Here is an 18,060-nt window from a genome sequence, read left to right on the forward strand (position 1 = left end):
GGTCCCTTCCAATGGTCACCGTTCTGGGATTCTGAAATTATCCCTTTCTTGCCTACTCTGCATTTTGGTTTCAAACTTTCAGAAGCCAGTCTTCACATTTGTCCCTGAAATGGTGACACTTTCACACCACTTGCAACAGTATGAACATGTAGAAAGCTTTTTTTTGTGGCACTTCAAGGCAAAGCGAGGGGCCCTGCATACGGGAAAGTGCTTTAAATCATTGATGCCATCAGTTTGGGATTGACAGGACCTTTACATAAATGTGATTTAACTTTATCTAAGTGGTTTCAGGTTGTCATTGATTTGTTCCTGGCAGTACTTCTGGGGCTTGGTTCTTCTCCTAGGTACTAGGAAAGAATCAGGAGGAGCTAATGAAGTCAGAGGCGCTGCGTAACACATAAAATGGGCCGCAGAGTTGCAGTGTCAGCAATTCCTTGAACTGCAACAGCATTAGAAAACACTCTGACAATGTTTCTCTGTGCTTTTGCAAGCTCCTGCAGAATGTCAGGCTATGTTCAGCACTGCTCAGATTAATTTCTAAACTGCACTTTTTTTTTCCCCCCAAAGGAAAAGCATGGCTCCATTTTTAAATAAAAAAACCAAAACCCAAATCAAACCCAAACCCAGCTTTTGAATCTCCCTCTTTGAGCTCAAACCCTCACCCCTTGTCTTGTCACAACAGGCCCTGCTCAGAAGTCTGTTCCAAGCTTTCTCATTAGCCCCTTTAAGTCCTGAAAGGCCACCAGAAGGTCTCCTTGGAGCCTTCTCCAGGCTGAACAACCCCAGCTCTCTCAGCCTGGCCTCAGAGCAGAGGGCTTCCAGCACTCAGATCATTGCTGTGCCCTCCCCTGGCCTCACTCCAACAGGTACATGGCTCTCCTGTGCTGAGGACTCTGCATCTGGACTCAGCACTGCAGGTGAATTCTCACCAGAGCAGAGTAGAGCAGCAAGGAGAGAGTAGAAGCTGTTGTCAGATCAACCTGTGCTGGATTTGGTTTATCCAGCAGCTAGAACATGGGGAGCAGCCATGCCACCAGGCTAGGAAGAGCATAAGGCCCAGACTGCCATGCAATGTGGAGTTGGATCAGGTGAAGTAGGTCACACAGCAGTCTTAGGTAGAATCATAGAATTATTTTGGTTGGAAGAGACCTCTAAGATCATTGAGCCCAACCGTGATGATGCCCTAACCCTGATGTTGCTCCTAGCCACCCACTGTGAAGTGCCTAGCACTGCACACCATCACCAAGCAGTGTCTTAGAGACTGCAAGGCCCCTGGCTCCTGCAGCCATGGGATGGGACCTGTATAAATAGCTACACAAGTGCACAAGTTCTTTCATCTGATCTGTTGCTGAATTTATCTTCAGCTTCCTGTGCTCACCATAGCATGCTTTTGTGAAACCGTGGAACTGTCTGCAGAGTCCTTGACCCTGCTTGGAAAAGCAAGTGAGGGAATTTATTTTGAGATCTCAGGGATGTGTGAATTGCTTCTTTGTAGTTAACTGCTTCTTTTTTAAGCTAATAATCTCAGTTTGGGGAAGGAGAGGTGCCTCATGTTGCCAGTCCAAATTTAACTTTGCAAACCAAGGATTAAATTGTGTCCATCCAAAGCAGTCCTTGCTCTGAGGGTGCTGTGGCAGCTGCTGCTGATAGCCAGGCTGCTGGGGGATTTCCTGTGCAGGGCTGCAGCGAGCTGGCAGAGCCTCATGGAGAAGGTGTAACACCAAGCTCCATTTCCCAACTTCCCTGGACAGGGGGATGGAGGTTGCTTGCATTGCTCCAAGCTTGGGAGTCTCCAAGCTCGGGGGTGTGGAGATGCTGCCGCTATCTCTCAGTCCTACATCAGAGGTGTTCATGTTGCTGCTTGCCTTCAGTGTCTGCTTTGTTCCATTGCCAGATTTCTAGCTCTTCACTGTCCTCTTGACAAACCAAGCCAACAGCATTATTTGCTCTTCTTTTCCAGATTTCTCTGCTGAAAAAGACAGCTTCTGTTCATGTGTTGGGAAGCAAAAACTGGGTTTGTGTCAAGAGCTGTAAAGCACCTGCAACGGATGGACTTAAATCAGTGCCTGCAACCTAGCAGCTGGCACACTGCAACCAGCACAGCCTACATCTGACTTATTGGCTCTGCCACTGTTGCTCTGAGATGGAGCAGGGGGGTGGTGGTGGTATTGGTGACCAGCTCCAACTGGTCAGACTTGTTCAGTGAATATTTTTATTGTGCCTCAAGCAGACTAATAAAATAGACAAATCAACACTGCCCAGAACCTCCAATGTGTTTTCTTCAGCTCAGAGTTGATTTTCAGCGCAGCGATCTCCAGAAGAATGAATTTGGTGGCCAGCAGGTCAGTGGAGGTGATTCTGCCCCTCTGCTCTGCTCTGCTGAGACCCCACCCACAGTGCTGAGTGCAGCTGCAGAGGCCTCAACACAGGAGAGCCATGTACCTGTTGGGAGTAGGGCCAGAGGAGGCCACAGCAATGATCTGAGGGCTGGAAGCCCTCTGCTGTGAGGCCAGGGTCAGAGAGTTGGGGTTGTTCAGCCTGGAGAAGAGAAGGCTTCTGATGGCCTTTCAGGACTTAAAGGGGCTGATGAGAAAGCTGGGGACAGACTTTTGAGCAGGGCCTGTTGTGACAGAACAAGGGTTGATGGTTTGGACTAAAAGAGGAAAATTCAGACTGAAGAGACAGACAAAAGGTGCCCAGAGAGGTAGTAGACATCCCATCCCTGGAACCATTCCAGGATGTTTGGGGCTCTGAGCAACCTGGTCTAGTTGCAGATGTTTTTGCTTAGTGCAGGGGGGGTTGCACTAGATGAGCTTTACAGGTCCTTTCAAACCCAAACCAGTCTGATTCTGTGACTCTCTGTGGTGCTGGCACAGTTCACAGGTATCTGCTTCCTGCCTGGCTGCCTGCCAGTCGCAGCACTAGAGCCAGCCAGACTCCATCCATATGTAGCTTTTCCTGGGAGATAGATATAGATGTAGGTACAACAGTTGGCTTTTGTAAGGGCACATCTAGCACTAACTGGAACTGGAGGAGGGTCTGATGGTGGCTAGGGATGAAGCAGAGCAGTGACTTCAACCAGAGTGATAATTCAATGGTTTATGAGTGGAAATGCCACATCTGTCACCAAGGCATTTGTCTTTCTGTAATGACACACAACATTGATTCACATCCCTCACGGTCACAGTTTGTTTACACACCTCAGGCTGTGTCTCTGGTCTGTGCCCAGCACCCAAGAGCAGGTGTCCCTGTCTCTTTCAGGAGAACACACACAACCAAAGCACACAGCACATACATAGTCTTGGACAACTCCCAAAGATCATTCTGCTGCTGCTGTTTCTCCTGGCTGTATTTTTGGAGCCTACATTTCCTTGGTCTTTGTTAGAAAGCAGCATTTTTATGTGGTGTTTCCCATATTCCCTTTATTGTATGGAGAGAGAGAACTAGGTCATGTTTCCAGGAAGGGTTTATAGTAATTATTGTATGGAGTCCAGCACTGGAGTCCCCAGCACAAAAAGATCATGGAATGTTGGAATTGGGCCAGAGGAGGCCACAAAGATGATCAGAGGGCTAGAGCACCTCTCCTGTGAAGACAGAGTGAGAGCTGGGGGTGTTCAACATGGAGAAGAGAAGGCCCCAGGGAGACCTTAGAGATGCCTTTCCAGTATTTGAGGGGGGCTACAGAAGAGCTGGAGAGAGGCTTTTGACAAAGACACAGAGTGACAGGATGAGAAGTGATGGCTTCATACAGAAAGAAGCTGAATTTAGATTCTTCCCCACAAGGGTGGTGAGGCACTGGAACAGTTTGCTCAGAGAAGTTGTGGAGGCTCCAAGCCCAGAGTGTTCAAAGCCAGGATGAGTGGGACCATGAGCAACCTGGTCTAGTGGAAGGTGTCCCTGCCCACGGCAGCAGGGGGTGGAACTAGATGATCTTGAAAATCTCTTCCAACTCAAACCACTCTACGTCTCCATCATAATGGTACAGAGGGCTCAGAAATACAAGCAGGATGGCAAGAAGACTCAAAAGCGGGAGAAATGTGGACTTTGTCCCAAGCACATTAAAGATGAGCAGTTAGAAGCTCAGTGCCCACACTGTGACCTTTGTGCTACTCAAATATGTGCATCATGGATTCAGCAGGACTGTGTGGCTGGGGAAGGAGAAAAGATGTCAGTCTCTTAGAGAACAAGGTGAGGTTCAGGCTGGTCTGTATCACCCTGGGTTGTTAAAATGGCAAGTAAGGGGATAATGGTTATACTGGGCAACAACTAGATACTGTCAGCAGCCAGGTTTCAAATGCACTGAGAGCATTCAGGCTGCAATACAAATTCTGGTGACAATGGCTGATGTTATCATTTAATTCCATGAAACCCACAGAGCTGACAAGTAGTGTAGCCTTTTTCTCCCATTTAAGGTGTTCCTGGGTTTCCTCATTTCCATCTCCCATGCAGATATGGCATGTTTCCTTCAATTTAGCTGAGTTAAAGAGGTGAAAAATTCTTAAGACTAAGAAGGACCTAAATAGATCTTGCTGGAAATGCTGACTGCAGGGGGCATTGGACAAGATGACCTTTGAGGGTCCCTTTCAGCCCAATGCAATCTGTGACTCCTCTAACAGTTTTCAGGTAAAACACTCACTGGATTGTGATTAAAACGGGTTTTCCTCTAATGGAGGTGCAAATGCAACTGCAGCAGCCGGTCACATTTACATCTGAAATTAATTATGCTTCATTAGCAGGAAGCTCCAATAAATGTTAATTTCCAGAGTCACTTGAAGCTCTATTCTATGATTCTGCGATTTCAAATGAATCCTACAATAGTTTTGGTTGGAAGGGACCTCCAAAGGTCATCTAGTCCAACCTCCCTGCAGTGAGCAGGGACATCCTCAGGTTGCTCAGAGCCTTGTCAAGCTAGACCATCTCCTTGGATGGGGCATCAACTACCTCCCTGGGCAGCCTGTTCCAATGTTCCACCACCCTCATGCTAAAGAACTTGCTCCTAACATCCAATCTAAATCTGCTCCTCTCTAGTTTGAAGCCACTGCAGGCCTTTGTAAACAGGCACTCTGCAGCCTTCTTGTAGGCCCCCTTCAGGTACCGGCAGGCCACTATTGGTCTCACTGGAGTCTTGTCTTCACCAGGCTGAACATGCCCAGCTGCCTCAGCCTGTACTCAGCAGAGGTGCTCCAGCCCCCCAGTTATCTCCATGGCACTCCTCTGGACCTGCTTCATCAGGTCCACATCCTTCCTGTGTTGAGGGCTCCAGAGCTGGACACAGTACTGCAGGTGAGGGCTCACCAGAGTAGAGCAGAGTAGCAGAATCACCTCTCTCAACCTGCTGGCCACACTGCTTTTGATGAAGCTGCAAGTGCACATGAGAATGCAGTGAGGCTTTGGATGATGGAAGGGTGGCATCATGTATTGCCTTGAGATGTTGCTGTTCTGCACTGGGTGAAATGTCTGTAAAACAAAGCCATGAGTTGCTTCTCTGGGAAGGTGAAGCCACCACGTTTGAGGAAATTGCTATATGAAATGCACCAACTCAGCATGTAATGCCAGGCACACCTCAGGAACGTCAGCATGGAGCCTGTGACACAGTCCCTGCTGAGCTGTGACCATCTGAACCAGCACTGCCTTTATTAGTCTGCTTCCATAGCAAGGCTGTTGACTCCTCCTCATCCCCTTCCTTTGGAAACAACCACTTCTTCCCCACTGCTCCAAAACACTCATCCTAAAGGGCATCTGTACCTTCAGATCTGTGCCTGTGTGCTTTTGTTCACGCCATACTCTCTTGGCTAAAATAAGGCAGGAAGTGAGAACTGGGACCTGGACAGGATGGAGATCTGGGCAGAGGGCAACCTCATGAAGTTCAACAAGAGCAAGCATAGGGTCCTGTAGATGGGGATCAATAACCCACTGCACCAGTACAGGTCAGAGGGTGACCCACTGAGCAGCAGGTTCTTGGGGGGACAAGCACAAACTGGAACCCAGGAGGTTCAATCTGAAAGAGAAACTTGTTTGCTGTGAAGGTGCCAGAGCCCTGGAACAGGTTGTCTAGAGAGGCTGTGGAGTCTCCCTCTCTGGAGAGATTCCAAACCCACATGGACACTGTAACCCTGCTTTAGAAGTGGGATTGGACTGGATGATCTCCTGAGGTCCCTTCCAACCCCCACCATGGGATTCTGTGTTTCTGTAAAAACATCTACCCCTGTAACTTCGGAGTAATGATTCAGACCCATTACTGACCTCACCTACTCCTCTACCATCCCTTTTTCAATGGCTCTTTGCCCTTTGCTACCACCAGACTAAAACTGCCTGTGCTGCTGCTGCCATTGACTCATTACCTTGAACCTTCCACCAGCACCAACCTCAGGTTGGTCCCAACAGCAAGGACAAAACCCATGGATAACAGCTTCTTGGGTGGAGCAACATGGCAACGTTGGGATGGGGTCCATGGTTCTGTTGTCCATAAGCCAACACCTCCAACAGGAATCATTTGCTCTCTCCCAGACTTATTTTTAGGCAGGAGGAATCTGAAGCTCGTGCTAATGTTTAAACACTTGTCTCTCTTGAATTATTCAGCGTGCTCTGCCTGCTTCTGGAGTTAATTAAAGTGGAGTGCAGTTGATAGGAAGCTCTCACATTCACCACAGGGAGAAGGCAGCAAACTGTTTCGGAGGAACACCGACAGCCTCCTGCTCTCTCCGCCCCTCCTGCAGCACACACTGACATGCTGTAAGTGCTGTGCTTCCTTGGCACCAGAGCACCAAATCTTAAGAAGTCTGCCTTCCTTTAAGGAGACCACTGTGTGCACAGACAGCACTGGGGACTGATGTGTCCTGAGCTGGGCTTGAGAGTGCAGTGCCTGATTTCAGAAGATGCAGGGAACCACCCAAACCAAGAGCTGTTTCCATTCTGAGCAGCATCACCTCATTTTTCCCCTCTCTTATGGCTGAAGGAGTTTTTTTCCAGTGTTCCTCTCATCCTATCACTTTTTACCTGTGAGAAGAGGTCAGCCCCCACCTGGCTCCAGCCTCCTTTCAGGAGTTGTAGAGAGCAATGAGGTCTCTGCTCAGCCTCCTTTTCTTCAGGCTGAACAACCCCAGCTCACTCAGCCACTCCTCACAGGACTTGTGTTCAAGACCCTTCACCAGCTTCACTGCCCTTCTCTGGACCCACTCCAGCACCTCAGTGTCCTTGTAGTGAGGGGCCCAAAATGGAACACAGGATTCAAGGTACAGCATCACCACTGCTGAGTCCGGGGGCACAATCACTTCCCTGATCCTGCTGGTAGCACTATTCCTGATCCAAGACAGGATGCTGTTGGCCTCCTTGGTCACCCAAGCATGCTGTTGGCCCAAATTTAGTCAGCTGGTGACCAGTACCCCCAGATCCCTCTCTGCCAAGCTATGTTCAAGCCTATAGTATAGCATGGGGCATTTGTGCAGCTCTCACCCTCCTGAAATCAATAAGGAACCTGAGATTGGGATGGGAACTTCACTAATGATCTGCAGGACAAGTCTAAGCCACAGCCCTTTGGAGTCAACAGGCATTCTTCCTCTGGTTCCAGCAGTGTTTGGTCCCAGAAATCCTGTAACATTAGCCCAACATGAATGCATGTAGGAGATTATGAATACACACAGAGACCCATGTCCCTCTCCTGCTCCTGTTATGAAGAGCAAATTATGTACCAAGTTGCCCAGTCTTGATCACCCATCTGAACACAGAAATGTGAGCAGTAACTGTGATACTGTACTACACTGAAACACTCAGTTCCTGAGGAACGTTTTTGTCCTCAATCAGACATCAATTAAAGTCACAGTTTGATAGAATGGTTTGGGTTGGAAGGGACCCTTTAAGGTAATTTTGTCCAACTCTCCTGCAGTGAGATCTTTAACTAGATCAGGTTGCTCAGGCTCCATCAAGTTTGACCTCGGATATCAAAGATGTCTTTCAAGCACAGGAAAAATCAAAATGAGAAGGGAAAAAAAAGTCTTTCAGCACCTCAGGAAGGAGCTAGCTGCAAGTCCCATCAGCATCATGCTGGCTCTGGTTGGGATGGTGTCAATTCTTCCCTTAGGTGCCCATTTGTTGCTGAGCTTTGGATTTGTGGCTAAAACAGTGTTGACACCACACTGGTGTTTCAGTGCTTGCATCAAGGCTTGCCCTTTTCCCCTGCTGCGCTCCCCACCAAAGATTAGTGGATGGGCAAGGAGCTGGGAAGAGACACAGCCAGGACAACCAACACAGAGAGCAATCATCACTGAAAATGGAAGGGAGGAGGTTTTGGAAAGGGACTGGGTGGGCATAGTGGGTAGATGGCTCTCTGTACACAAAGCAGCATGCAGACCATTATTTCCAGAACTCTGTAACTCCACTGCTTTAGAATCACTCAGACCAAAAACTTGCAAGCAGAACTAAAGACTGAGCTTGGAATCTGGGTGGCTTTGGTTTCCTTCATCTATCCAGCTCTGTCAGTCTCCTGGCAACATTTAGCTGCAGCAATGCTGAGGATTTAGTGGAAGCATGATAAAGTTTCCCTTTGTGAATCAGGCTACTGACAGAACAGCAGGGTTTGTACATGAACCATCAGCTCAGCTAGCAGCCAGGTCCAAAACAGGAGTACAGGCAGGAATAGTTTATGCAGAAAGGAGAAATCATAGTTTGGGTTGAAAAAGACCTCCAAAAGTCATCTAGTCCAACCCCATGGTTGGATCAGGTAGTCCTCTGTTCACACAGTACTCCTGGGGACTGCTTTTCCTGCGGAGTGGAACACAGCCCCTCACCTGGAAACTGGAAACCACAGAATCATCTCAGTTGGAAAGGACGTTTAAGCTGATTGACTCCAGCCTTGCCAAGTCCACGACTAAACCATGTCCCTCAGCACCACATCTACACAGTTTTTCAATCTCTTCAGGGATGGGCACTCCACCACAGCTCTGGGCAGCCTGTTCCAGGCCTTGACAACTCATTTGGGGAAGAAATTGTTCCTCATGTCCAGCCTAAACTTTCCCTGGTGCAACTTTAGGCTGTTTCCTCTCATTCTACTATCACTTGTTATTTGGGAGAAGAGACATAGGACTAGAGAGTAAGCATGTACTGAGCTCCACTGAGAATGGGACTGCAGCTCCAACACATCATTACAATTTTACTCTGAGAAAGCGAAAATCTCACCACAGTTGAGCTGAGGATATTTGTAATGAATAAACAACACTGAATTCTCATTAAACTCATGAAATTTGGCAGGCAGGCTGCTCTAACTGAGCAGGTTTTGCAGCTGGTGTGCCAAAAGAATACCTCTGCACCTGAAGATCACAGAATGATTTGGGTTGGAAGTGGCCTTAAAGACTGCCTGTTTCCAACTCCCCTCCCATGGCCCCTAGGGACACCTTCCAGTAGAGCAGGTTGCTCCAGCCTGGCCTTGAACACTTCCGGGCATCCACAACCTCCCTGGGCAACCCATTCCAGTATCTCACCATGTTGCATGACCAAGCTGGCAACATTGCTGATCACACAAACACACCACCAGAGTCTTGACTTTTTTCATTCTACTTTGCCAAACATCTCCAGGCTCACATCCTGAAATTGCTTAACATGACTTAGACCCAAGTGACATTCTGGCACATCTAATATTTGCACATAGTAGGACATTGCAATTAGGCCACTTGATTTGTAAAGATGTTTAATCATGACAGCTTGGAGTAAAGTTCAAGTGCCCTCTGCTAGCCAGAGACAAGCTGAATGAGCAGTAATTAAACCAGTCTGACTCATAATGGGCTCTGCTGGACTTTGAGATCACACACAGAAATCACCATGGTTGGAAAAGACCTTCAAGATCATTGAGTCCAACCCATTACCTAACTCTACCAGGGCCACTACTAGACCATATCCTTGAACACCAAACGTAGATGGCTATTAAACATCACCAGAGACGGGGATTCAACCACTGCCCTGGGCAGCCTGTTGCACTCTTTGATAAACCTTTTGATATTGTTTATCCTAATGTCCAATCTAGACCTCCCCTGCCATAACTTGATGCCATTTTCTCTAATCATGCAGTTCTTCCTGATGAGGACTGTGTGCTTGAAATGCTGTTGGGAAGGAGTCTTTTTTAATTTAGCACAGCTAAAATGAGGCTTTCTGGTACCAAAGCTTCACACTGAGTAACAGAACTCATCTTGTTTGTAAAAAGGAATGGCAACACCTTCACCTGGCTTCAAGGCTGGGTGCAAGCAGACAATGGAATTCTTGTCCTGCAGCTGTCACAAGCTGACAGCAGCTGGCCAGTTTGCTCAGAACGGACACTTCAACCCTTAAAAAAAACATTTGGATGAGTGCCAGGAACAGATCAGCCCTTCTTGCCTGCAGCCTCACAGCCCAAAGGAGTCGCTGCAGGAGCAGAGCTGCTGTTCTTGTGCAAAACGTGGGTGGGAAGGTGACGGCCTCCAGATGGGAAAAGGGACTTTCCTGACAAGAAAGCCTGAGAACTACCAAGTTAGAACAAATCCATCTGGAATGAGAGCTGAGCTGTGTCACAAGAAAACCACTGTGCCTTGGGATCAAATGCATAAAGGACAGAAAAGGGATGGTCCTGAGAGACCCGAGTTTTGAGCAAACAGTGCTGTGAAGTGCGTTGTTTACATCCTGCTCTAACGCGGTTGGTGGGAAGAAGTGCTCCTCTGCCAAAAAAAGATTTGATAGTTGCATTGTTCATGCACAGCAATACTCAGACACAGCAAACCCACCAATGTGCTTAAGAGGTCTGTCCCAGTACGGCAGCAGGAGCAAGCTACAGGAAAAAGAGACGGACTTCGTGTCTGCTGAGCTAGACAGGGAAATAAAGGCTCCCAGCAAATCTGATCAGGCAGGTATTGGTTTCAGGCACCGACGGTGTTTCAGTTCCTGTCCCATGCCAGAGCTGGGAGCTGTGCTTGTTGTAACAGGAAACGAGAATCACAATCTGCAGCCAGAGGCACTTGTCATTTGAACGGCCTCTTTGCCCTCTCTCTCACCAGGACTTGATGTGGCCTGCAGTACACAGCGGTCAGCTGTGCTGCATGTCACACTAAGTGAGCCAGGTTGGCCATTAACCCTTAGATCTTAGAATGTAAGCCAGGAACCTTATCCTTGGACCTGGTCAATAACAAACCCTGCATTTGCCTCTGAGTGATTATTTCCCATAGGGAGGACAAAAACTTTTCAGTTTCTACTATGAATCGGCACCCTGACTACTCATCAGTGAGTACCCAAAGGCATCCTTGTGGAAGCACCAGGAGGACCTGTCTGAACACCACAGTACTTTGGTTGTAATGGTTGAACTTGATGATCTCAAAGGTCTCTTCCAACCACAAATATTCTAATTCTACCTCCAGCTCCAAATTCCACTGTCACCTGCCTTTCTCCCAGATGGCTCCTAAAATGACCACAGAAATGGCTAAAGGAGATGAAACTCAGCCCTGGCCAGCCTGCAAACCTAAAACACTCTCATCCCCAGGATCCCACAGCTTCCCCTTCCCTCCTGTTGATTCTGTGACCAAAATAGGAGTGTGGCACAGCACAGCAGATAAAGGAGAAGCTTGGGAGTGATGCTGGCATACAGCCAGGGACAGCTACAGGCAATGTGCCATGGAGATGACCACCTTTCCAGGGACCACCTCTCCTTTTTGGGATGAGCATGTTGGATAAGCAATCTGCTCTTGTGGAAGGTGTCCCTGCCCATGGCAGGGGATTGGAACTAGGTGATCTTCAAGATCCCTTCCAACCTCAACCATGCTATGATTCTGTATTCCTGCCTAGGATGGGGCATCCCTCCAGGCTTTAGAAAGTGGGAGAAAGGAAGCAGAGTTGACTCTGCTCAGAATTTAATTTATCGAGAACTTCAACTCTTGATAACAGGATGTCTTTATCATTTGCAGAATTTCTGGCACAATAGAAGCCTTCTCCAGCAAGACTCCAGCCACTATCACAGCAGCACTAATAACTTCCCCTGTTTAGATGACGCATGCTGGCAGAATGTTCCAATCGGGGCTGTGCAGCACTGACCCTGTCTGGGCCCACAGACACTGCCAGCAGCACAGTCTAGCACACACGTCTTCCAGGAAAGAAGATCAGAGAAATAACACAAACCATCTAATTGCCATCTTGGAGCAGACCGCTGCTTGAGCTCATTCCCATCCTTTTTTCCCTTGGAGCAGCGAGCAGCAGCCGGGGCTGGGCAGAAAAGCACAGGGCAAGGCCCTGAACAGCCATGAATCATCCGGTCCAAAAGGAAGAGTTCTTTAAACACACGGGGTTAATGACCACACTTAGCAAAAATAAATGATGGGTGGAAGCTAGCGCATCAGCTCAGCAGCCCGAGGGTGACAGGGGGACTGTGGGGAAGAGGCACTGCACCAACACGTCTGCAGGTCTCTGCTCGTTTCACGACAGGAACCCTAGCAGCTCTCACCCTCCCCAGCACAAGCCGGCCGGCTGGGCCCCTCTGCTGGCCTGTCCCAGCACTGCAGCCTAGCCCCATAACCCTGCGCCCCCCGAGGCAGCCACAGATACACCCTCGTCCACCCAGCAGCCTTCAATTCCCAGAAGACACAAATCAGAGCGAGCAGCTTCAGCTGAGAGCAGGTTCCCTGGGAAAAAAAATAGCCTTTTCTTGGTATTTTGGGGACAGGGCCACAGAAACTACCTGGGAAAACTGCAATTTCCCACTCACGGGGGCGGAGAAGCCCCAAGCAAATCCTGCAAGAGGCTGTACCAGCTGCATCACCAACAACGCACTGCATCATCCGAGCAAAAGAACCCGTGTCCCACCATCCCTTTCCAGGTACTGAGATATGCAGAAAATGACATAAGGTGCTACTTAGCCAAGACTCTGATCTCCTCACCAAGTAGGAAAACATAGCCCAGATGACTCTAGTACCCCAGATCTACTGCTAGTCATGGCAGTTCTGGCACCAAATATTACCTCTCTGATCTTTATTATTCCACCATGCTGCACAGCACTCTGCTCTCTGAACTAGTTTTAGAAGTTCCCAAATCACAGCATTCCTGGAAAACTTTCCAAGGTAAAAAAAAAAAATGAAGTGTTCAAGATCAGGTTGGCTGAGGCTTTGTACAACCTGATCTAATGGAAGGTATCCCTGCCCATGGCAGAGGTGACTTAATCTTCCATAGAACTATTTTGATTGGAAAAGACCTTTCAGATCAAGTCCGATCATTAACACAGCAGCTGCTGAAGGAACTGGGGCTGTTCAGCCTGGATACAAGGAGGCTGAGAGGAGACCTGTAGGCTTCTACAACTGCCTGAAAGAATGCTGGAGCCAGCTGGGGGGCCGGTCTCTTCTCCCAAATCACAAGCAGGACAAGAAGAAATGGCCTCAAGTTGTGCCAGAGAAGGTTTAGGTTGGACATTGAGCAAAATGTCTTCCCTGTAGAATTTGTCAAGCCCTGGAACAGCCTGCCCAGGGCAGTGGGGAAGTCCCTATTCCTGGAGGGGTTTCAAAGCCATGGAGATGTGGTGCTGAGGGACATGGTTTAGTGGTGACCAGGCAGTGCCAAGTTAACAATTGGACCTGATGATCTTCAAGGTCTTTTGCAATCAAAATAATTGTATGAAAGATCACTGCAAAGTCCGTCACTAAACCACATCCTTCAGCACTGCATATCCACTGCTTTGCCATCCCTCCAGGGATAGAGACTCCACCACAGCCCTGAGCAGCCTCTTCCAGGGCTTGACAACCTCTCCAGGGAAGACATTTTTCCTAATGTCCAACCTAAGCCTTCCCTGGCACAACTTGAGGCCATTTCTTCTTGTCCTACTGCTTGTGACTTGGGAGAAGAGACCAACCCCCAGTTGGCTCCAACCTCCTTTCAGGGGGTTGTAGAAGCCAGCAGGCCTCCCCTCAGTTGCCTTGTATCTAGGCTGAAAAATACCAGTTCCCTCAGGTGCTTCTCACAAGCCTTGTGCTCTAGACCCTTGTGCTCTTATCCTATTGCTTGTTAGAGACTGATGCCACTTCATCCCAACCTCCTTGCAAGGCCCCTTCCAACAAAAACCATTCTATGAAAACGGTCATTAACAGCCAAACTCTCAATAAATACATTTTATTCAACTAAAACATTGACTTTTATGCAAAGGGGTACATTTAGAAGGAGTGCACTTTACTTCAGCAGGACGCTGTGCCGTACATCAGTCCCCAGGGTGCAGCAAAGGGGTGGTGGGGGGGCCTGTGAAGCTCAGATGGCTGCCATCCTTCAGTTATCACAGTACTGTACCTTTACAAGAGACAGCATCAGCACTGTGATAACTGAGCCAGGGCAGCCTGTCAGTCATTGTGGCCCCTCCACAGCACTGCCCATCTTCCTCCATCTCCTCATCCCACAAATGTCCCCAAAATCCTGCATCACCCCCAAAAGATGACCAGATGCCAGCTGAAAGGCCCAGGAGCATTGAACAGAAGTGGCTTTGCATCTGAGGTTTCAGTCCAGAAAATTATCCAGATAATTAGTGTGATCCTAATGACCGCAGTGGTTTCCGCAGTGCAGCTCTAACTGTTTGTAAGTAGTTGATTCTTCCGGCCCAAACCACCAGTGCTGGATTTAATGGAGCGTGGGTGACTAATCACCCTACGGATTCATCACCAGAAAGAACAGGGGCACCCCTCTCTCCCCCTGAAAACCACTGGAGCTAGAAAGAAGCATTTGGTTTATGCTACTTAGGTATTGAATGTCATGAGCCAGACAGTCGGTGGGTACAGTGGCAGAGAGCCAGTAAGTTAATGGAGCCACACCACTCGCCACAGCCAAAGAGCAGCATCGGTAGCAGCTCAACTACAAGGGCAAGGCTGCACCATGCCTGCTGCACCTAGCCAGCCAGGCTTTCACCAGCCAAGCGGGCTTCTGGGTGCTGGAATGTTACAGCACCAGGAACAACTTTGCTGGGCTTCAATCAGAATTTGTCACATGACTTTCTGGAGCTGGCATCACAAACGCCTGTTTTGATGCCTACCGATGGGAGCAGTGCCTGATGCCAGGCAGCTAGCTGGAGTAAGAAGAGAGGCCTAAAGGCTTGATGCTCTTCAAGCAAGCAGCTGGTGTTCTGGGGTCACAGGATTCAAACAAAACCGTGAAATAAACACTTCCACTGCAGTAGTGGTCTATAAGCTTACATCAACCTTATTTCACCCATTTTTTTGCCTGGTTTTGGTGTCTTAAAACCAGGTACTGCTGAGATCACGGAACTATTTCTAACAGCTCCCCATTTTCATTAAGGGAATCAAAAACATCATTATGAAATGAGTTCAAAACACCTAACAGTGTTACACAGGAGAAGTTAATATGTTACTAAGTTTTTATGAAAACTCCATTTATTACATAGAGAGACTTCAGCAGTATAAGTTGCTCTCATCTTTGTATCAAGAGGAAGCAGAACCATTAGCACTGCTGTAACCCTCTTAAATAACTTACCTGGAGAAGAGCACGTCCCAAGATGTGATGGAAACTGGTTTTAAAAGAGGGAAAAAAACAACAAACAAAACAAAACCAGAAAACAAACCACTTAGCACTCTGCCAGCTCCAGCTAACAAAATGGTGCCTTGCAAGTGTTTAACTCCAGAGGGCAATGGAGAGACAAATCTGAAATACCCGAGGAGAAGCACGCAGTGGAAAAAAAATATTTGTACATTTTAAAACAAACTCCAAACATACATTACATAAAAAAAGAGGACAGTCAACAGATTATGCAATTCTGACGTAAGATGGCACAGATGACTTAAATCTGGTATCCTAAAACTTGCAGAGTTATCACCATTTGTAGATTAATCATTAAAGAAGCCTAAGGGGAAAAAAAGGCACAAAACAACATAACAACAAAAAAACAACTTGGTAAAAAATATTAGTCAATTCTGCACACACAAGGCTGAGTGTTGAGAAGAGAGGAAGTTGCATGACTAACAAACCATTCGCTCTCACTTCGAGGTGGCTTTACGACAGTACTACTATTGCAGCAGAAAAGGTCTACTCATTTCAGTAGAATGCCACAAATGTAGGGTTGGGAATCCCACATTCCACAGGCTGAAGCGATGAGAGGAGAATTGCTATTTTACAGATCAAGCACATTTCAAACACTGCTACAAGATTTGACCTCGTGCTCCAGCAGTTAGTATTATAATAAAGGTAGCATGACCACCAAGGTGAAGAATTCCTCCCCAACACCCTCTGGCACAAAGGCTCTTTAAGTGACACAGATGTTCTAGAGGGCTGATGCCATTTTCTCCAGAGGATCCACCTCTTAGTCATACAAGTATGTTTTTTTTCCTTGCATCTAGCACACACAGGATGATTTTGTTTGGCTTCAGACTAAAGATACACAGACTCAAGACAAAATGCCTGAGGTGGTTCCCTATTACTACCTGAAGAACCTCCTTTTAAAGCAAAACCCACTTTAGTGTTGGAGTCCAGCACACATTTTTGTTCTTGTTATTGCTAAAGCATTGCATATTTCCACATGGTTGGCTTTTTTTGAAACCTCTAGTTTCCAGTGTTTTATTCCAGCTCTTTCTGCCAGTTCTTGCTTTTGAAAGCCTTCTAAGTTTGTCTGGCTGGTTTTTAAAACTCCAATTCCATCTCCTGCCCCTTTGAGGCTGACGATCCTATGTATTTAACTTGTTTTGCATGAACCAAAATTCCTTTAGCATCACACTGTCGGAATTCCTGATGTGCCCTGACCACAACCCTCAAGACTTGCGACTCCCCACCCCAAAGCACCGGGCAAGTATCTTCCAGTACTACCGAACTGCTCTCACCCTGCCTCTGCTGAAGATAATGAGGTGCACAGGTTGCAAACCCCATTTCCATCTCCATTAGCACGACTTCAACCAAAATCCGTCCAAGTCTGAAGAGGGAAAGAAAATAAACAGTGATAAGGATTACAGCGATTACAGGGCTTCGATGTCGGGGACAGGAGGGTGTGTTTGAGGAAGGCTGTGACAAGAAAGGGTCCCTGGCAGCTCCCCACTGCTTCCCTCCCAACTTTCCCAACGCGGCGCTTCCCCGGGCGCGTTACCTGGGACCCGGGGACAGGCGGCAGCCTTGGCAACACATCCGCGGGATGCGGTGGGACGGGGTGGAATAGGAAACCTTCCCCGCCGCCAAACTCTCCTCACGCAGCCCTCCCGGCGGCGGGAGGGAGCCCGGCCCAGACCCCCACCTCGCTCCCCTCACCCCCACTAGCCATCCTCCATCCGTGCGGCGCGCTCTCTGGAAGCCATCGGGGGAAGGGTCATTGGAGCAGCCCCCACTCAGCCCGCGGCCTCACTGGAGCCCGGCGGACAGCCGCACCCCCGCGGCGACGGCAGGCCCCGCCCGCGTAAACACCGCCGCCCGGAAAATAATAGTGCGCAACGGGCGGCGGGGGGGGTGGGGGGGGGTAGGCAGAAGGGAGCGGCAAGCTCCGCGCCGCGCCCGGCCCCATCACCCACCCTCCTGCCTTCCCCTCACCGCAGCCCTCCTCCGGCGGGAACGGCGGCGCTGAGCGGGCCGGGGCGCACCCACCTGCGGGCGCGGCGGGGCCGGGGGCGGCATGACGCAGCACGGGCTGGCGGTGTGAGGGCCGCCATCTTGGTGTGTTTATGGCAGCGCCGCGCGGCCATGTGACGGCCGCTTCCGGGGGCGGCGGCGCGCGGGCGGCAGCGGCGGCAGGCGGGGGTGCACGCAGGGAGGCAGGCAGCGGGATGAGGGCACCCCGTGGAGATATACCCACACAGGTACAGCCGTGGTGCCCTGTGAGACGGCCTGCACAGACGCACACGCGGAGTCAAGCCCCGGCATGGTGGGGTTGGAAGGGACCTCTGGAGATCATCCAGTCCAACCCCCCTGCTAAAGCAGGGGCGCCCACAGCACCTTGCCCAGCATCGCAATGGCCAGCTGGGTTTGGAAGCTCTCCAGACACGGGGACTCCACAACCTCTCTGGGCAGCCTGCTCCACGGCTCCAGCACCCTCGCAACAAAGAATTTTCTCCTCCTGTTCAGATGGAACCTCCTGGGTTCCAGTTTGTGCCCATTGCCCAT

At 49.1% G+C, this 18,060-nt stretch overlaps 1 protein-coding gene across 3 annotated transcripts in view; it reads right to left on the reverse strand.

Moving 5' to 3' along the window:
• The window catches only part of JAK1 (Janus kinase 1), a 99,237-nt gene extending 81,616 nt beyond the window's left edge, over nt 1-17,621 (reverse strand). Inside the window, exons 1-2 of one of the 3 annotated variants that reach the window (XM_068140817.1) lie at nt 17,545-17,621; nt 16,797-16,885 (exon numbers count right to left, since the gene is read on the reverse strand). The gene's annotated coding sequence lies outside the window, so the exon portion shown is untranslated. Of the gene's footprint in view, nt 1-16,796; nt 17,169-17,544 lie in introns of those variants that run through there. The other 2 variants (XM_068140819.1, XM_068140820.1) reach the window with 2 other exon arrangements.
• Between the last annotated feature and the right edge of the window lie 439 nt (nt 17,622-18,060).

The sequence above is a fragment of the Melanerpes formicivorus genome, unplaced genomic scaffold (genome assembly GCF_026170545.1).
Source record: "Melanerpes formicivorus ecotype bairdi unplaced genomic scaffold, bMelFor1.0.p_v2 SCAF_7, whole genome shotgun sequence".
Classification (NCBI taxonomy): domain Eukaryota; kingdom Metazoa; phylum Chordata; class Aves; order Piciformes; family Picidae; genus Melanerpes; species Melanerpes formicivorus.